This window comes from Colobus angolensis, unplaced genomic scaffold (assembly GCF_000951035.1).
Source record: "Colobus angolensis palliatus isolate OR3802 unplaced genomic scaffold, Cang.pa_1.0 Scaffold126, whole genome shotgun sequence".
Classification (NCBI taxonomy): domain Eukaryota; kingdom Metazoa; phylum Chordata; class Mammalia; order Primates; family Cercopithecidae; genus Colobus; species Colobus angolensis.
Window position 1 is genome coordinate 1,116,584 of NW_012113808.1, and position 21,958 is coordinate 1,138,541.

Genomic DNA, 21,958 nt, shown 5'->3' on the forward strand with positions numbered 1-21,958 from the left:
TTTTGGATTCTCCACCTCCCCCCGGTCTCTGCACCTGGGGTTCAGCTCAAGGATTCAGTGTCTTCATTTTTACAAAAGTTCCCCCAAGAAATCAGCAACCAGCCTCTGTTTCATCTGCGGGCCCCTCCCTTGGCCCCCTGGGTTTGGGGGTGCAGCCCCACTGGGAACAGTGGGGGTCTGTCACCTGTCTGAGCCTCACCCTCTGTGTGGATGTCAGGAACAGCCTCCCTTTCTTTGGGTCTCCCTTTCTTTAATTAACGTTTTCAAAAATAATAAATTCTTACTGACGACTTGTAACTTAGTCATATTTTATACTCGTAGCCTTTAATAAAGCCATTTAAAAAACGCTATTTGTGTCTCTGATGGGCCTCTGCTGGTGTCAGGAAGCCTGTGGAGATGATTGCAGTTGAACACAAAAGGGAAAAAGAGGTTCGTGCTAATGGAAGCTAGCTTAAGCCACTTCCGGAAGCCTGCTTTGCAGTCTTGGTGCGGTCCTCTCTGTAGGTTTGTGGGAGGTGATGGCTCCTAGCAGGAGGGGTGGGCTCTGTCCTGGGGGGCGCTTGCACAGCCCTCGGGCAAAATGGAAGCGTTGGCAAGGCTTTCCAGACAAGCTTATTGTATTGGGTGAGTGGCTCTGAAAAGCTGCCTCCCTGAAAGCTTTCATGTTGCATCTAGTTAAAGCTGATTTTTGGTGGGAGGATGGGGAATAGAAATGCAAAATAAAATATGGCCAATCAGCCCTATTCCATTCATTAAAGTGTAGTTGGTAAATTACCAACTATAGATTAAGGAGATGTCAATTTCTCATATTAAATAAGCTTTTAAGGCTAAAAATGGTGAAAAATGCTGACTTAGGTTGGCAGACTTCTCCTAACATGCACAGTGGGACCTTGCTGCTTTCGGGACTGGAGATTTCTGGGAGAGTAATTGCACCTGCCGACTTAGTGGCATATAGTATTTGTGATGAAGTTTGTGGGTCGTCAGTGTTGGATGATTCTGTCTACACATTATGAGAGGAAACAAAACAGCTCCCAAGCTTCTAGGTTTGGCAGTAACTCAGTATGTGTTAGTAACACATCTTTTAAAAAGGTGTTTCTATGCAAGAGGGAGGAGCCACCAACGTAGAGGCAAAGCCTAGCTGGGTATATTCAGCACTTGGCAGCCAGGGAGGGAAAATGCTGAATCCGGGGGTGTGAGAATGCTAGTTGTTGCGGGGTGGGACTATTCATGGCCTTTTCTGGCAGTTTTATTTATTTATTTATTTACTCTTTTGCTCCAAGGCAGTCTTCTGATGAACTTGCCAGCTTTCCGGGAACCTGGGTACCAAGAGGGAGCTCCCTTGGAGGAAATCAGTGATTTTGAATCACACCCAAACTTGGGTAGAAAACAAGTGGGCAACCCTGGATTTAAGATAAACTGAAGAGCAGGGCATTGGTTTGCTAGGGAGGCATAACAGAATGCCACGGGCTGGGTGGCTTCTACAGAAGTTTATTTTCTCACAATTCTGGAGGCTGGAAGTTCGAGATAAAAATGTCAGCAGGGTTGGTTTCTGAGGCCCCTCTTCCTGCTGTGTCCTCACCAAGGTCGTTCCTCAGTCTGTGCTGTCTGTGTCCAAATCTCTTCTTATGAGGACATCAGTCGTATTGCATTAGGACCCACCCTAGCCACCCCATTGTAACTTAATTACCTGTCTAATGGCCCAGACTCCAAATAGTCCCATTCTGAGATATTGGGGGTTAGGACTTCAACATAAAGGAATTTGGGGTGGAGGAGGGACAATTCAGTTCCTAACAAGCAGCAATTTGAACTAGAAACAAAAAAATACCCCTCATAATGGCAGGCACAAATACAGTGTCCAGGAGTCAACGTAAGTGCACAGACTTCTTTAAGGAAAAATCTAAAAGTTAAATAGAAAAATTAGAAGAAGATCTGAATAATCTTGGATGGGTAACAATATTTGAAAAGTTACTTCTCAAATAATTTCATAAAGTTAGTGCAACTTTCTTTCTTTCTTTCTTTCTTTTTTTTTTTTTTTGAGGCGGAGTCTCACTCTGTCGCCCAGGCTGGAGTGCAGCGGCGCGATCTCGGTTCACTGCAAGCTCCGCCTCTCGGGTTCACGCCATTCTCCTGCCTCAGCCACCCGAGAGTTAGTGCAACTTTAATAAAAATTCCAGTTGGGTAATTTGAGAAATCTGATAAATTACTCTAAGTTATAAACAGAGAAATAGTTCACTAAAGAAGTGAGGGAGGATGGCTTGCTCTGTTATGAAAGCATGTTACAGGGCCATGGAATTACAGTTTGTGGGTATTGGTGAAAGAACAGACAACTGGAGGAATGAAACAGGATGGAGAGCTCAGGGACAAAGCCATGTGTCTTTGGGAACCTAATTTACAATCAAAATGGCACCACAAACTGGCAGGGAAAAGGAAGGATTCCCACTATATGGGTGGATGAATTTGCACAGAGAAATGTAAATGTGGGTTCCTACCCCACACTATGTAGAAGGTGAGTTCTATGGATTAAAGACCAGATTGTCATAGGTGAAACTGTAAAACTAATAGAGGAAAATAGCTTGTGACTTAGGGCAAGAAAGGTCCTTAATAAAACATCAAAAGCACAAACCATAAAGCAAAATAATCTGTTACATAAAAGTTTAGATTTGTATCAGTGAAGATAGGTAGGGTTAATTAGCTGAGAGAATGGAGAAGATGTTTGCTATGTCAATTCTAATAAAGCACAAGCATCAAGAACATAGAGGGCACTCCTGTAAATTAACAAAAGGAGGTCAGCGATCTCTAGAAAATTAACAGAAAATCCTAAAGACCATCAGTCTATGAAAAAGTGCTAAAAATAACTGGTAGAGAAAAAAATAGAGAGCTGGATCATGCCAAGTTTTGGCAAAAATGGGATAAAGCAGTGGTTCTCAACTGCAGAGACGTCCCCCACCCCAGGGGGTATTTGGCAGTGTCAGGGGACGTTTTTTATTGTTACAGCTGGGGAGGGAGGTGCTACTGGCATTCGGTGGATAGAGGCCAGGGAGGCCACTAAACATCCTGCAGTCCACAGGGTACTTCCCCAGAACCAAGAAGTATCCAGCTCCAAAGGGTAATAGGGTCAAGGCTGAGAAATCCTGAGGTGGAGAAAACTGTGCAGCCAGCGTGTCAAGAGTAATCTGGTACTATTTTGCCAGATTATTTATACGTATATCCTGTGACCCCACAATTTCCCACATATATATCCCTTAGAAGTTCTCACACAGCTATTTAAGGGACCTGTTCATTGTACAGGGCTGTTCACTACAGTGCTGTTTGTTTGTGGGAGCTGGAAGCGAGCCGGATGTCTATCATTGGAAGGAGGGCTAGGTGCACCCACACCATGGAGTATTAGGTACCAATTAACAGCAATGAATTAGATGTATACATAGAAATATGGATGGATCTGAACAAGCATATTATTGGAAAAAGGAAAACACAAAATGGAATATTGTCTTAATCCCTTTTCTGTTGTTTATAACAGAAGAGCTGAAATGGGGTAATTTATAAAAGAAAGGTATTTATTTCTTACAGATATGGAAGCTGAGAGGTACAAGATTAAGGAGCTGCATCTGGTGAGGGCCTTCTTGCTGGTGGGGACTCTCTCCAGAGTCTCAAGGTGGTGCAGGCTATCACATTGTGAGGGGACTGAGTGTGCTAGTGTGCTAGCTCAGGTCTCTCTTCCTCTTCTTATAAAACCATGAGTCCCACTCCCATGGTAACCCATTAAATTAATCCATTAATCTGTTAATCCATGAGATTAGTTCACCATAAGGACAGTGCCCTCATGATCCAGTCACCCTTTAAAGGCCTCACCTCTCAATATAGCCACATTGAGGATTAAATTTCAGCATGAGCTTTGGGTGGGGGAGACATTAAAATCATAGTATATATAGCAACACCACTTGCGTAATTTTAAATATATGCAGATAAACAAGGTATATTTAAAAGAATAGAATGGTAGCCTATGGGAGGAATAGGGGTGGAAATAAAGGTGGCAGGAAAAATTTAACAGAGGGGTCTTAAGTGGACTGATGATAATCACGTGCTAGTAGGCACCCACTTGCAAAGAAATTTGATATTGTGCATCACCTAAGTCTGTTGCTGAGCTCTCACATGAGACAGGAGTCTCATTTATTTAGCCAGCTTGTTAGATCAGAGGTGGTCCTTGGCTGACATTGATTCAACATTTTGTGACTTGGCTGTTTGGCTACAGTTGGTGTCACTCTCGATAGTTGTGTGACTCTATAGTTCATCAGCTGACATGTGTAAAGCTTAGTGGATCAATGCAAATGGGACCTGGTGCCTGTTTCTTGGGGACAGAAGTCACACAGGCTGTGTGAGGTGGGGAAGGGCACTCTGCAAAGGAAGAAATGATTTCATCAATTGACCAATGGCTTCACCACAGCAACCTGAAGTTTACTCCAACAAAGTTTGTCATGCAATAAAATCATAGACAATAATGTGTGAGGATTCCGAAAATTATTTTAAGTTTCCTAACTACATTACAGAAAGTGTTGGAAAATATAATCGAGTGCGTTAACACAATACCAGCATTTTAAAGCATTTTATTACGAAAATAGTCAAGTCCAAATGGAAGTCATGTATCTCACAGGGACAGCCCAGACTGGAAATGAGATCCAAATGCAAATCTGGAAACCACATGGGCCCTGGCAGTTCTCTTTGTGTCATGCTGTCTGTTTCCCTTCCTCTACCCCCTTATTTTGTTCTCCTTCCCTGATTCATCCAGCCCCAGGATTATAATACTGTAATGTATTTTTTATTCATAGTCTTACTGTGTTGCAGCCTGGTGCTGGGCACTGGAGATTCAGCAGTGTATAATACAGACATAGTTGCTACCCTCATGGGGCTTATATTCTAGTGGAGGAGACAGACTAAATATATGACTACACAAACAATTTTATAGTTGAAAGTGCTTAAAAGAGGATTTCTGCTTCTGGCAATGACAGAGCAATTGGGACAGGGCTTACCCTCTTGTTATAAACAACTAGAAAAGTGTACAAAGTATGTGAAACAACTGTTTATAGACTTTGGACAACAGACAATGTAGAACTGTGATCCTTGGGAGAGAGGACATGAATGAGATAAGCCTTATGATTGTCACGGCTTTCTGGCTTGAGACATTTTCTACATTGTGTTGTAGGAGGTAGGGATTCTAAGCATAGCACGCAAGTTTCTCTGAGCTGAGGAGAACGAGTTTGGGGACAAAAAGGAGGCTGGAATTTGCATGAGGGAACTGCAGAAAAAGAGCTCCAGAAATACGCATTGGAGTCTCCTTCAGAGTGTTGGCAGTCCTTTCTGGACTATAGCACAGGGGTAGGGGAGAAGTACAGACAGCCTGGCAGTTTTGCTTTGCTAAGGAGGATGAGTTTGAAGTTGGGGAGGCCAAAGGGGCTAGAATAGACAGGGCAGAGTTCCAGAAAGGAAGGTTTCCAGAAATTTGCAGAGATTTCCTAAATCTTTGGCCAAAGACCAATCTGTACATGTGTGAGACTTTAGTGCCTGGACAAGATCAACTTCCAACGAAACAACAGTTATCAGGGAGCTACAAAAATGAATAATTCCCAGAGTTTACATGAGGCCAAGAATCACTCAACATCCCTCCAGCCACAGTGCAAACCAGGTTGCATATGTAGGGCTCTCATCAGAGATGCTAGAAGGGCCATGCATTAGAAGTGGGGTTAACTTTGCCTTAGAATAAAGAGTAGTCTAGATCTGCCCTAAAAGAGTTTTAAAACAAGGCATGAAAGTATCAAACCGACTCACAAATGACTTAGTTGCTACCAGAATAGGCCCAAAACTCTTTATAAAAATATCACAATGGACCGGGCATGGTGGCTCACGTCTGTAATCCCAGCACTTTGGGAGGCCGAGGCAGGTGAATTGTTTCAGGTCAGGAGTTCAAGACCAGCCTTACCAACATGATGTCTCTACTAAAATACAAAAAAAAAATATTAGCTGGGCCTGGTGGCAGGTACATGTAATCCCAGCTACTAGGGAGGCTGAGGCAGGAGAATTGCTTGAACCCAGGAGGTAGAGGTTGCAGTGAGCTGAGATCGTGCCACTGTACTCCAGCCTGGGCAACAGAGTGAGACTCAGTATCAAAAAAAAAAAAAAAAATCACAAAATGTAGCACTAAACAACATTAAATTCACAATGTTCAGCAACCAATAAAAAATTACTTACTAAGCAAGAACATGTGACTCATACACAGGAGAAAAATAAACTGATAGACCAACCCAGAAGTGACAGAGATGAGGAATTAGCACACAGGAGATTAAAACAACTGTGATAAACATTATGCAGATGCTCAAGGATCTGAAGTAAAATGTGAAGATGATGAAGAGGGTAATGGAAGCTGAAAGGACAAAGCAATATATAAAATAAAACTTTCCTGTATCAGATTAAAATTAGATGACACACTGCAGAAATTATTGAACTAAAAGACATAGCAATAGAATCTGTCCAAAGTGAAGGACAGAAACCAAAAGATTGGGAAAAAGAGGAATAAATCCTCATTGTCATGTGGGGAAATAGTACAAGATCTAATGTATGAGTAACGAGAGTCCCAGAAAGAAACGAGAGAGAGGAAGGGATCAAAAAATTTGAAGAAATAATGGCCAAACTTTTTCAAAATGTGATAAAAATTATAAACTTACAGAAGAAGTTCAATGAACCTGAAGTGGGGTAAACACACACACACACACACACACACACACACACACACACACGAATATACCAAAGCATGCTACAAATAACTGAAAATCAATAATAAAGAAAATCTATAGAACAGCTAGAGAAAAAAAAAGACGTATGAAGTACAGAGAAGGAAAAAAAAATACAAAACTGACTACAGATGTTTCACCCCCAAATATACAAGCTTGAAGTAAGTGGAACATTTCACTCTGTCACCCAGGCTGATGTGCAGTGGCGTGATCATGGCTCACTGTAGCTTTGACCTCCCTGGGTTCAGGTGATCCTCCCACCTCAGCCTCCTAAGTAGCTGGGACTACAGGTACACACCACCATGCCTAGCTAATTTTCTTTCTTTCTTTTTTTTTTTTTTTTTGACATGGGGTTTCACCATGTTGCCCAGGCTGGTCTCAAACTCCTGGGACCAGCCTGGCCAACATGGTGAAACCTCATCTCTACTGAAAATACAAAAATTAGCCAGGTGTGGTGATGCACGCATGTAATCCCAGCTACTGGGGAGGCTGAGGCAGGAGAATTGCTTTTACCCAGGAGGCAGAGGTTGCAGTGAGCCGAGATCATGCCTCTGCACTACAGCCTGGGTGACAGAGCAAGACTCTGACAAAAATAAATAAAAAATTTTTAAAAAGCCCTACTATTTGATGTCTACAAGAAAAACACTTAACATTTCAAGTGGGAGCTTCAGGGAACACCTTGGAGAGAGGCCTGTTGGCTGGTCTGAGCCCTTCAACTGGAGAGCTCTGGGTTCGTTTCTTTCCTACCTTGAGGGTTTGCATCCAATTTTTGTTGGGAAAAGGTTCTGGTGAAAAGACATAAAGGTGGAAGACCCCTGGGCAGCGAAAGTGTTCGAGTTGCTTCCGCGGTTCTTGTTCTCTGTCTCTGAGCAGTTCTCCAGCTCCTTCGAGTCAGCCTTGTGGATCCTCATAGCTCCCCTAGCTTAGGAGTAGCCTGGCAGGAGTTACCTGCCCCGCCATTTGACAGACCGAGCTGTCCCAAAGAGTTGCCACCAGCCACATGCAGCTACTGAGCACTTGAAATGGGGCTAGTGCTAACTGAAGTGTGTGGAAGTGTAAGGTACACACAAGATTCCCAAGACTTAGTATGAAAGAAGGCAAAATATTTCACTGATAACTTTTGTTATATTGATTACATGTTGAAATAATATTCTGGATATATGGGATTAAATAAAATATAACATCAATGAAAATTAATTTCACTTGTTTCTTTTTACACTTTAAATGTGGTTACACATATGTGATAAAAATCACGTATGTGGCTTGCATTAGATTTCTGCTGGACAGCACTGTGTGGAGCTTCACCCCCTTTTGGAAGGCCTTCTGTACATTCTTTCATTTGACTCGTATCACGGCTCTATGTTAGGGTTAAGGTACGTATTGTATGAAAATGAGTCACATAGGCAGAAGACTGAAGTCTTGTCCCCACTTACTTCTGTGACTTTGAATAAGTCTGTGTTCTTCTCTATAACACAGATGTAATCATCCCTTCCCTGCCAGCCCCATTGGGTTCTCAGGAGACCAAGTTAGGAGGCTCTCAGGGAGTAGAGTTGGTGTTCTTATTCTCATGAGGAGGAAGGGAGAGCATATGCCCCAAGAAGTGAACTAGCTTGTCCAGACTGGGCACAAAGCACATCCCCCTGGGCCAGCGTCATTTCTCTCCAGCAGGGATTCCACCACTAACCTTTCAGGGCCATGTTCCCTTCCACCCACTACTCCATCAAGTCATCAGATTAATTTGACAGGAGAGGCCCCTGCAAAGGGCAGGTTTGCCTTTTGGCTCACCCCAACCTTTGGGGATTGTGAGCCAGGAAAATAAACAAGATCGACCTCAAAGAAGCGTACAAAATGGGCCTTGGGTCAAGCAGCTTATTTATGCAGCAGCTTTTCTTCCAAATAGCCGATGGCTTTTGAATCTTTACCAGGCTATTTCTTCCAATGACTCCTTCACCCCTTGAAAAAAATGATGACCATATTTCTCTCTGTTTTCCAGTTGAAGAAATAGAAGAACATAGAGGCTGAATGTTCTATTCAGAGGCATCCAGCCAAACAGCTGCAGAGCCAAGAGCAGCATCCCAGGGCCAGGGGAGTAGGACCAGTGAGGTAAAAAGCAGGGTTGTATGCAGGAGGCACAGATGGAGCAGCTGGCCGAGAGCAGCCCGTGGGGAGGGGGTGGACAGGCTGGCTGCTGCCCAGACCCAGGGGCTTCTTCAGAGACGTGGTGCACAGATGAGTGGCCATGACTTTCATATGAATGCGTTCAATGAATGAGTTCTCATTCAGTGAATGCGCTGTCTCTTAACCACAGATAGGCTGGGCACATTCTCTGCTTTGGGGGTCAGAAGTCCTTTTCGTGGGTGAGATGGCTTCCCTGTGGTAGATTCAGGCCTCATGCTGCACTCAGCTTCTCCCATGTCTAATGGTAATGCTGGCCACTGGCTGTGCCAGTGTCAGAGCCTGGAGGATCACGTGGCCTTGCCAGAGCATGATGTGGGTTTGATTGTTGTCGGAAAGCAGGTTGAAGCCATCCAGAAAACAGCCACATCCTCTGTAGTGTGGTTTCTAAAAGAGCATCACTGACTGCTCACATTTGGGGTAGGGGTGGGGTCGTGGATGGGGAAGACACAGGGAGTGGCAGGAGGGGTGACTCAGTCTCAGTGACCAAAAAGTGCCTGGGCCCTACACATCTTGAATCTTAGATCTGAGCTCCAGGGGCCTTGGCACGGTGTGTGCCTGCTCCACACTCAGCTCTCTTTCCTTCTAGAGCACAAGATTAAGAACACGGGGGTCTCCAATCCTCAGTTGCTTGTGGGACCCTCCTGGACAGCACCTCTAGTCTCAGCTTGGGGAGCTCCAGGTGAGGGTGTGCAGGAGGGTGGGGGTTTAAGAATGGACTTTGAGTTGCACAGACTGAGATTCCTTCCCAGCCATGTGATGTGATGGATTCTATCATCTCTCTCAACCTCACAGGGTTGCTGAGAGGATTGAATAAAATAGCTGTTAACATAATGCCCGGCACACAGTAAGCATGCCATCAGCGACAGTCATTATTTTATCAGCAGTTGCACAATGAATCGGGGGCAGCTGGAGGGGAGGGGGCAGAAGGTGGCTCCCTGTCGCAGTGCCCCAAAAGGCTTCTACATAGCTAGCCAGACTCCTGTCCTCCTTCCTTGCCACCACCTCTGAGGCCATGTCCGTCCACTGAAGAGGGTGCCATGCCTTTGATGACTTTGCTCCCATTGCCAGGCCCCTCTTGCTGTGCTCTTTCTTCTGCATGCCACCTGACTCTGCCAGCTCCCTGCAGTGGGATTTGCTACCTCTGTTTTTCCAACTCCCCAAGGGCTGACTCCATAGAGAGGGTGTTGAGTGCCTGGACCTAAGTGATGCTCAAGTTCCCTCCAACACGCCAGCTCCCACCCTCCAGCTCTCATTCTACTCAGCTCTTCCTCCAGGTGCATTCTGTGCCTGGCAGCACCAGAACAGGGGTAGTGGATGAGGACAGTGGCTGAGAAGCCCTCCGGGCCTTGCGCAGGTGGAGAAGCAGGTGCCCAGTGTTGCTCCTGGCAGACCAGCCCTGCATACTCTGGTTTCTGTCTTCCAGCCCTTGCATATCCAGCTGTGCTCTCTCCGGGGCCTTTGCCCTCCTCCAACATGGGCTCTTACACAGGTAGTGCACTGAGGCAGACGGTGCAGTTTTAGGGCCCCATGGGAGGCAGGCAGAACAGCTAATTTCTGCTGGAATCACTCACTTTCCTTGCATCAGCCTGCATCCCAGACTCAGTCAGCACTGATGCAGGGTTTCTGTGATCAATAAATAGCCTGCACTTTGGACCGTTTCTCTCCACTTCTCCTCATTGCCAGAATCCCAAATCCCTTGGGATTCTAGCCACAGCCACTTTTGCAATGCCACTTAGGAAAATGTGCTATTACGTGAATGACCTGCTTTCTAGAACTGGACCAGTCATGAAAATCCTCCCCTACCCATTGGTTATGTCCTGTCAGGGGCGCAACTACAAATTGCTTCAATTACCCCAGGGAAGAGTTTCCATTTCTAAGTGCCTTCTTATCAGTAAGTCACATAAGACACATGACTTAACTTTCCTCTTTGCCAAGTTCCTCATCTGTAATACGGGTAAAACGATGGTTTTGTGTCATATGGTTGGTATGAGGACAAAAGGAATAATACTGGCAAGCACAGTCAGCAGAGCCTGGCACACAGAGGAAACCTCAGCGGTGTTGTTTGTCATTATCAGGGAACTCATTATCAAAGCAGCCCGAAAGCAAACTCCGGTGCCCTTTCCTTCCCCTGAAACTCGGTGACAGCTGCCTCCTATAGCTTGGAGAGTTGCTTACAGTTTTGTTGTATCCGTGTCTGTCTTATGTAGCAAATGCAAATCAGAAGCAGGGATAGAGGTTTAATCCCCTCCAGGCACTAGGGTTACAACATGTCCTTTCCCCCCACAGCCTCCTGGTTCTTTGCTCAGCAAACTGCCATCTACCCTGACACACATCTCCTGACTGGTGACTCATATAGCTATTTTTGGATTTTCTCGATTAAACTGTAATAAAAATCGACATAGATAACCATCTCTGCTCTCTATGATCTTAATAATCAAGTCATTTTACAAAGCACATTCATCTTCTGGCTGCCAGATAAAAGCATCCTTGACTTGCATGTCCAGTAGACCACCAGCTCCTTGAGAGTCAAGGCTCTGCCAGGCTTGCAGAATGTCCGGTCTCTGGAGCAGTGTCTGGCACCTGGTAGGCATCACTTCTGCTGGCCTTGCTGCTGCCAGGTGGCTCTGGCAATTCATATCTTCCCTCTGCACATCCTTGAAAACCCCATATGTTTGTGGGGGGCTATCTGGGGCTATCTCCATGGCAGGGCAACAAGAGAGACCATCGTGAGAGCCACTGGCCCATCCACTGCCTGGAGTGCAAACTGGACACCCAGAAGCTAGCTGGGCCTGAGCTGGACATTTACTGCCAGAAAGTGAGTCATTGCCCCTAAGAAGAAGGCCTTAGGGAATGGTGGAGATACTGTCCAAAGAAGGGAAGAGGAATTTCAGAGATAGTATAGTTGGAGAAAAAAAAGAGCATTATTTCCCCAGTGAATACAGTTGACCTAATAAACCGGTTTCATTAGTTTAGCTCAGGCTATAATTTGGGCCTGAAAAATACCCCTTCTATTTACTATGTGACTTTTTTGGGACCCTGTGGCCTGGTGGAGATGAGACCTTGAGGATGACACCTTCTGCTTTCTCTCCAAGCCCAGTGTCTTCGTGGAGGCAGCAGTTCCTAGACAAGTCTGTTGGCATCCAATACCTGGCTGGCCCTGAGCCACTCTCCCAGGGGTATGGGACTTCAAGCTGTGGATGCAAGCCTTAAAAGTGTGAGGGGGGCAGGGGGTCTCACTGGGGTTCTTGATTCATGGGGGCCTCACTGGAGTTCTTGATTCAGGGGTGAATGAAGTCCAGATTAGAATTAACACAGGGAAGTTTCCATTCTCCAAGGCTCTCGAAAGGTTCTGAAATCTATCAGGCAGATGGAGGCAGTGGAAGAGAGATAAAAAGGCTCTGGGTTTGGAGTTCTGAAGTCCAGTCCTGCTCTGCACACTATTAGCCATGTGTCACCTGCTCAGGGAGACAGAGGAGACAGGAACTAACCTGCAGTCCACAGGTGGTCAGGGAGTCTGCGCACGCTCTGAAATGACACACACGTTCTTATGTGTCTCTGCATGTACTGCAGGAACAGACTCATAACTTTTTTTAACCAGATTCTCAAAGGGGTCCCTGATTCAGAAAAATAAGAACCACTCCACAGAGGGACTGCTGAGATTCTGACCATCACAAGCTTTCTGGAGTTCTAAATGGTGCTCCTGTCAGTCCCCTCCGTGGGTCTCTATGCTGTAGAGGCAAAGCCATGTGTCCTCGTCCTGCCCTGAACCTGGCAGTGTGACTGAGAGGGGAAGCCAGGATGGGGTTCCTGTTGGATCCCACATGTGTTTCCTCCCTGGCTTGTGGAAGAAAATGCGTTCTCCAATGTGCTATGCTCTTCCTAATTGGAGGCAAATGCTCTGTTAGAACCGTTTCCTTTGGCTCGCTGTCCAGAGGCTCTGGGCGTCTCCGAGGATGGATGCAGGCTGGATCAACGTCTCCAGCGCCCCGTTACTGGGCAGGATCTGGTCCAACTTTGGCACCATATCAGGGGGGGTGGCTGCTCAAGCCTCAGGGCCCATTTGCTGGAGGAAAAAGACACCACCTGTGACATTTCACAGTCCGTGACACTCTCGGTCTTCTAGATATACAGAGACAGTTTTGTCAGCTTTCTCTCTGAAACCTTATTGTCTTTAGGTCGGGTCAGAAATTCATAAATGGGCAGTTTGGGTCCTGGGGAATTCAGTCAAATGAACTGGGCAAGGTAGGCAACATCTCTGCTGATGGAACCCTTTGACTTCTTGCCCTCTTGCCCCAGGCACCGCCAACTTTTCGGGGGAAGACCCAGACCAGGCCACCAAGGTCAGCCACCAGGATGTGGAGCTAGAAAAAGAAATGCTTAAATCTCCAGAGGCAAGTGACTTGAAGCGTGTGGTCCCCCGGCTTTTCCGGAGATAAAGGTCCCTGTGAGCAGACCGCACCACAGGCTATTTCTGGAAATCCAGGCTAAACCCATCCTTGGTCCACCGGGCTGGACTGCACCGCCGCCAGGGCTGCTGCTGCTCTGAAGGATTCTCGCTCTTGGACAGCTCATTTTTTGGTATATACTTTGCTTCTTCCGGGCCTCTTCTCCCCTCTTTTAAAAAAGGCCTGCTTATTTATTTAGAGATGGAGTCTCACTCTTTTTGCCCAGGCTGGAGTGCGGTAGGGCGATCTCCGCTCACTGCAACCTCTGGGTCCTGGGTTCAAGTGATTCTCCTGCCTCAGCCTCCTGAGTAGCTGGGATTGCAGGCCCACACAACTACGCTTGACTGATTTTTGTATTTTTAATAGAGATGGTGTTTCACCACATTGGCCAGGGTGGTCTTGAACTGAACTCCTGACCTCAAGGGATTCACCTGCCTCGGCATCCCAAAGTATTGGGATTACAGGCGTGAGCCACCGTGCCTGGCCACCACACCTGGCCCCAATTTAAATATTCATTTGGCAGGAGAGGTGGGGAGTTTTATTTTCCCACCCAAAGGCTTCACAGTTAATACCTTGTCAGCTGCAAGCGGCCTCCCTAGCTGCCAGAACCCAGCTCTTCCCGTGGACAGAGGCAATATTTTCCCTGGATGAGACGAACGAGCAGGGCTCTCCCAGAACATCCAGGCTTCTAAACCCTGTGCCATGAACGACCTCCACATCACTGATGCTGGCTTTTCCATCTGCCTGGCCTGGCCCTGGCCAAGTCACAGGAGAAGGAGGAGCCAAGTTTCAGAGGAAAAGAAATGGAATGAGTGCTTTTCCACCACATGGACATAATTATGTCTTGGATGAATTTTCCCATTTCCATCATTGCAAAAGATCTTGCAGTGATCTTAAAAAGACAAATTGCCAGTGTCTTGATGCCTGCTGTCACCTGGACCCAGGAGTGGGATGCTGGGGAGTCATTCTCCCTGGTATTTGTAGACAGCTGTGCAGTTTGCCATGACAGCCTTCCTGTGACTTGGACAGTATTGGTCGTGAGCAGGGGCCTTCTCACCGTCGCATGGTGCAGAAGTCCCCTCTGCCCACATCCTCCTTGTTCAGGGTCCATCCCTCCCCCCCACCCACTTGGCTCCTCTGAGACCCTTGGTTCACCTTCTTTCAATTGCCAGGCCCTCCATCCTCTTCTGGATTTCCTGGTTTCTTTCCTTCCCCATCTATGTCTTTCCTTCCATCTGAAATCCCTTGGCTGCCGGGGTCTCCTGCTAAAGCTTAGCGTGAATGTTTCACGCCCTGACTCCCATTGTCCGCCTGCTCCTGCCTCCTGGCTGCTGAGCAGAGCCGGAGAGAGGTGTGGCCAAGGCTTTGCAGTCCCTGATCTGTTCCTAGCCTCACTTTTCCATGGCAGCTGGTCTCTCGTGTCCTTCCTAAGCCCCCATACCACCCCCAGGGTCCTCTCTCCAGGACTTTCTTCTCACCTTTCCTCTAGAAATGGAGGCTCCAGACCCGCCTGGGCCCTCCTCTCCTGCTCTGGCGCTCTCTGTCATGCCTGCACTGGGTGACTTGGGCAAGCTGCCTTGCTTCTCATGGTACACTTTCTTCATCTGGAACGTGGGTGTGATGATGCTTCCGACTCTTGGGCTCTTGGGAGGGTCACACAGGAAGCAGGAGAAAGGCCTGGCTCCAAGAACAACAGCTGCTTTATTGGGGCCACCTTTGGACACAGCACTATCTGTTCAAAGCTGGTCCTCCATGCAGCCTCTTTAGCTTCTCTCTCCCATTCATGAGGATGGCTTCTCCCCATTAGCCCCAAGAAGCCACCCACCCACCTGCCAGCTCATGCCTGAGCCCCCCTACTCTACCTCCTGCCCTGCCTTACATGCTATGTACTATTTTCCTTGTTTATGCAAATGTATGGGGGCTCTACTGCCCCAGGCTCTTCCTTGTGTAGCCTGGAATCCCTTTTTTTTTTTTTTTTTTACCCTTTTTTGTCATCCCAAAGTAAACTGAAACAATGCTCCCTTCTGTTCAAATAGTGTATCAGTTATCTATTGCCACACAACCCTGCATCAAAACAACATCAGAATTCCATGGCTTAGAACAATAGGCATCTATTTAGCTCCTAGATCCCTGGGCCAGGGATTGGGGGTCTCAGCAGAACTGTTCTGGACTCATTCTCCGTCATGTGTCTGCAATCAGCTGGCACAGGGCCATCAGGATGACTGAACTCTGTGTCCCTCTTGTACTCTGGTCAGATTAGACTACTACAATCTCACGGAAGTGGTTGAGAACAAGAGTGAGGTTTTTCAATATATCAGTTGTGTCCCATTGGCCTACACAAAGCAAATCCCAAGGCTGGTCCCAGAGTCAAAGAGGAGGCACTCCAAAGTGATGGGGCAGGGACTATGGCACAGGCCAGGAGAAGGGTAGGGCCACATGCAATCAATCGATCACAGGTGACACCAGGAGCACTCACTCCTTTATCACAGAGGTCTGTTCCTGCAGCTGCCTCATTCCTCCTCCACGCTGCAGCTCCTAGTAGCAGGAACTGCATCAAACTCAAGGCTGCATCCCCAGCATTTAATTTATCGCCGTGCCTGGCTCATAGAAGACCCTCAATGGTAGTGGATTGAATTGAATGTTTCCTCTCATCTTAAACTCAGTCTCAGGGAGCTTGTTATACATTTTTTTTTAAAGCCTACAGTGTCTGGTATTCCCATGTGGTCTCCCATCCAAGTACTAACCAGGCCCGACCCTGTGTAGCCGACAAGATCAGGTGTATTCAAGGTGGTAAGGCCGTAGACTGTGCTCCGCTTTTAAACAGCTGTCCTTGTTCCTCTGTAATCAAATGCCTTCCCTCATTCCAGGGCCCACTCAGCCCCCTATAGACCAAGCTCGTGCTCCCTGGGGTCAGGATGCTTGATGGAGCCATTTATAACAACTGTTCTTCCCTACATCCTTACCCATCCATATCTGTACTTTTGAAAGCCACTGGTAATCTTGGAGCACAATTAAGCCATTCATCAGCATCTGAAGCCTCTCTGACTTTTCAGTAACAAGCGGGTATCTCTTCTTCAGAACATTCTCCTCCTAGCAGTGTAGGACCATGGACAGAACTTGGCCTTCAGCCTCAGAGAGACCCAGGTTACACCACCTTGCGGTGGTGTGGCTCTAGGCCAGGTATCTGCTTCACTCCACTGCAGAGCTGGCTTCTCTCTGGGTCTTAGCTATTGGCCCTCTCCATCTCCTCTCTGGAGCCTTGAATCAAACTCCTTTTCTGAAGACCTAGAAGGTAACTGCACTTTTGGAAGCCTTTGGAGCCCAAGAAGAGAGAGGGTTTGGGTTGAGGGGATGTGTTTTTGTTTTAGAAGTAGTGGTGGGAAAAGCACGGACTTCAGATTCAAACAGACCAGAATTCAAATCTGTCTCTAGTCCATGCCAACAAAATTCTGGGCCGCATGACACATCTCAGAACATCTCTGATATCTCCTTTATTTTACTATTATTGTTATCATTTTTTTGGAGTTGTGTGTTACTTTTTTATTATTATTTTTAAAAGTTCTTCGTTTTTCTCTGTCCTAACACCAGGCTCCTGTAAGGCTCTATACCTTTAGGTGTTCTGTTTTCACACTCGCTTTCTTGTGAAATCTTGGCTTTTAAATGACTTATCTGAATTGGCACCTTTTAAATTCAAATCACCAGCTCCAAAATCTCACGAAGAATCCATTCCCACACTCTCATTTTCGGTCAGGATGTTTTTACATTGATATTCCATAGTGACCTTAAATCTCAAACTGAAATATACTCCTTGTCACAATGACCCATTTTGTTTTTGGTTTTGAGACAAGGTCTCACTATGTTGCCCAGGCTGGTCTTCAGCTCCTGGACTCACATGATCCTCCCAGCCTCTGCAATAGCTGGGGTTACAGGCTCGAGCCACCACGCCTGCTTCCAGTTTACTCACTTGTGTTAGTGGGACCATTTCCTTTGTCTATCCCATGGTCAAGTCAGCCATCTTCGCTTCATCCTTCCTCTTCATGGCTCCTACCATTCTTTCTCTTCCGTCAGGCTTTACACTGGCCCACCACTGTTCCTCCAGAAGGTTGTGTGGAAGTGAGTAAGTTTTCCTCTCTCTGCGCCTGTTCTACCTTCTTTCAAAGACAACATTAGAATTCCTGAATTTGTAACGTGAGGAAATGAGGCACTGATTGTTCTTCATTTGTCTGGGCCACATGTTCCCCAGCACAATTAAGGGCAGTGTCTAGATATTTCAGACACGAGAAGAGGATGAGAGAGACAGACTGAGAAACAAAATTCTCTGTGCTTCTCTTTCATCCTGTCTGAGAACCAAAAGTATTACCAACCCCGCACCCCTGGTGAATGCATGTGAGAAGTCTTGGCCTCTGGCCTCTTCATATCCTCATATGTAAAGGCATGAACAAGGATGGTGGGATTTCTTCCATGCCTGGCTAGCTCCTTCCAAGAAGATGATCTCATTTGTCTTGGGTCTTGGTGAAAGGCTTATTTTTAAAATGTACATTCCATTTTCCATTATTTAATAGGCACATAATGTCTTGCAGCTTCCTTCTAAGTGATTTCATGCATGGTGATTCCATGTGTTTCTCCAGTGCCTATATGGGCCTCAGTGAATCTCTATATATTTTTTTCAACACTATGGTAATAAAAACACGTTGGGCAGTGTGTGGCTGTGGTTTCATTTCAGAAAAACTTTAGTCTAGACCATCAATGCCCTGTGACTTAGGAGCAGGGGCTGAGAGGGAGACTATCTGGCAGATGATCCTGTACTGCCTCTTCCAAACAGAAGTAGACAGGAGAGACGCTAGGGTTTAAGCATGTGTAGGGTGGGAAGGGCAGGGATAGGAGATAATGTTAAATAAAAAAAATTCATGACATTTATTAAAGATGGTAAGGGAGGCCGGGCACAATGGTTCATGTCTGTAACCCCAGCACTTTGGGAGACGGAGGCAGGCAGATCGCAAGGTTAAGAGACGGAGACCATCCTGCCCAACACGGTGAAACCCCGTCTTTACTAAAAATACAAAAATTAGCTGGATGTGGTGGCACAAACCTGTAATCCCAGCTACTTGGGAGGCTGAGGCAGGGGAATCGTTTGAACCTGGGAGGAGGAGGTTGCAGTGAGCCGAGATCGTGCCACTGCACTCCAGCTGGTGACAGAGCAAGACTCCGTCTCAAAAAAAAAAAAAAAAGATGGTAAGGGGGATTTTTTTTATTCAGAAACATCGAGATAGGTGTGGGGATCACAGCAGTGGTGTTCTGCAGTGCAGGAGAGAGATTGGTCTCAACTCTGAATACAACAAAGAAAAGTGAGAATTTATAGTGAAGGAGTAGAGTGGAGGGAGTGGTCACTGGATGGAAAATTAGTAAGAGGAAGCATTAGGGCTAAGGGGGATTCTGGCTAAACCAACCTAACAGGATTCTTGCTGAAGGAAGACCAGGGTGATCAGACATTACCTGGCAAATGGTGGAAGATGAGGAACCTGATCAGATACTGATGGTGATCAGATATTGAATATGGACAATCTGGTTAAACTGACTTAGCAGGGTTCTTGCTAAAACTGGACAATACAGACACGAACATGGAAGTCCGAAAATTGTGTCCATTTAAAACATTGTATTTGCCAGAACTTTCAGAACCATGTTGTAAAAATCGTAGACAAACATGAAACTGGGAAGCTTTCAAAACCCAGGATTCAGAGAACACTGACAAATCTTCACAGGAGGTTGCAAATTCAACCTCAGAGATGTCTGGAAAAATATTCTACTCAAGCTTGGTCTTGATTTCCAAAGATCTGCAAATCTAGTGAAGTTCTTGCTGAAGTGAAAATAGCCGCCAGCCAACTGCAGCTAGAAGTTGAAGCAAAGGAAGTCTGAAGGCTAATGGCTCCTCAGTCTCAGAAACCACCCAGTGATGAGCACGCCCACCAGTGATGAACACGCCCACCTTTGTGAACAAAGGGAGGCGTGAGCTGTCTGGACAGTCCCCATCAAGGGGCCATGATAAGTCAAAGGCACTAGAAAACAGTGATGGCAATTTTTCAGGAAATGGATTTCAATTTAAAAGTAATCAGAACAAAGTTACAGTTTTAGTTGTACAGAAAAATTGAACAGCAAGCAGAGTATATCCCCTCTTCCCCTCTCTCCCTCCACAGTTTCTCCTAACACTAACACACACACACATGCACACGCGCACACACACACACACACATTAACACTGATGTGGTACATTTATCGCAATTGATGAACCAATACTGACACATCATTATCAACTGAAATCTATCATGTACATTTGAGGTCATGCTTTGTGTTGTACAGTTCCAAAAGCACCTTCTGATTTTTGTGGAAAAATGCGGAAGTTAATTTAGAGAAAAAAAAACTTTATATTTAGAAAAAATGGGTAAGGTGATTGACTACTCATTAATCTGAATTATATATTCTTTAGGAAGATTTATTCTGTGCAATGTGTAGTATAAAATTTGCACTAACTCTGGTCTTTCCTATAAGAGTTGTAGCAGGCACTTAGTAAGAATTTCATCATTATAATTAATCACATGCATATATACTTTTCTATGGGAAATAACTTTTTACTAAAAACACATTACGTGTTACCTTTAGACAACCTATATTCATGGCACAAGTTGCATCTTTGCTTTCTCAGATTACAGAAGTCTGTGTAACCACTGTCCTCAGCAATTGTCACTATTACTTGGCCCAGTGCCATTGTGCAAGGGAAGGAATGTTTTGTCTTGGCTCAGTGGTAGGAGGACTAACTGTCTTCCCACATGGAGACATACTAGAGAGGATATTCTGGCCTCCCTGCAGCCTCAAGTTCTCTCCTCCCTGGGAGAATAGCTACTCCACAGATCTGTATCTGCATGGAGAGGTCATGCATGTGTTCTATGCACTTTCAGCGCCACCCAGGTACAGGGTTTGTCAGTCTTAGGTGCTAATCTCTCAGCTCCACATTTATCCACATATGCCCTGCTCTGTGGCACTGAGGCTGGTTCTCTGCAAAACCCATTTCTGTTTTGTAGCTGCTCCCTGTGAGGCTGTGACAGGAAGAGGCCTGAAAAGAGACTGGGAGGCTTGAGGAGAAAGAGGAGACTTGCTCCTTCTTGTCTGCCTTCTGTCCACTTACTGTTACTATGACCATCACCCTGAATTCTCCACCCCAGCAGCAGTAGAACCTTCCTATAGCTGCAGCAAAGTCAGTTTGCAGTTTTTCTAACCCTTGTAGAGTTAGCCTATACCCACCCTCTTCAGAGCTGCTACATTGCCCTCATGACTAACCCATTCTCTACAATCCAGATTTAAGCAGCACTTCAGAGGAGTTTGCCCAGTGATGAATATATCTGATTCTTTGTTCACCAACTGGCTATTGCTATTTGTGCATTGACTCCACTGGTCAGAACCAAAGACAGCAGGATAGGTAAGTGTAGCCAAATTCATCTAGCCTCATGCTGACCTTCCTATGATCCATACTGCCAAGTGAGGTGTCTGCAAACTACAGATACTTTGCCAACTGGCTTACTGTTAGGTACTGCGAGTAGGAGAGAGGGCCTGAGAGAAGATCAGAACACAGAAAGAAGAGAGAATCTTCTCTTTTGGGTTTGCCAGTGTGGTAGTTTCTGGAAGTTTGTAACACCAGCAAGAACAGGGTAACACCTGAGCAGAAGTAGGATTGATCTGGGCTCAATCCTGGGCAAAGGCAGTATCTTTTTGACAATTTCCAATCTCTGTGGTGCCTTCAACCATGTAGCAGTAGGTACAAACTCAGGAGCACAACTCTCTTTTGTGTATGGAACAGACATGAATATTGCAGGGGGGAGGGAGTCTGAGGGTGAACTGTGTAAGGCCTACTAACGGCCCTCTAAATTATTCATGCCCTAATCCCAGAAACCTGTGAGTGCATTATGTTATCTGGAAAAAGGGATTTTGATATGTAATTAAGGTTATAGACATTAAAATAGGCAGATTTTCTGAATTTCTGAATTTTCTGCATGAGTCCAGCAGTGGGGAAAACGAAAACTACTAAATGCTGCTGTGGTCTCACCTAACAAAACTTACAAGCAAGACTCAAAAGGATCAAACTCATTTCAGATAACTGTGTCCCTGAACAAAGCTTGATAATATTTGTAGGAATACAAACTATCCAGCAACCATTGTCTAGCATTCAATCACAAATCACCAGTCATGCAAACAAGCAGGAAAACACAACCCATAATGAGGAGGAAAATCAGTCAGTTGAAACTGACCCAGAACTGACACAGACAATATATTTAGTAGACAAAGACATGAAAATGGTTATTATAACTGTATTCCGTGTGTTCAAGAAGCTAGAAAAAATATTGAACATGTTAAATAAAGAAATGGAAGAAATAGGCCGGCATGGTGGCTCATGCTTGCAATCCCAGCACTTTGGGAAGCTGAGGTAGGTGGATCACCTGAGGTCAGGAGATCAAGACCAGCCTGGCCAACATGTTGAAACCTTGTCTCTATGAAAAATACAAAAATTAG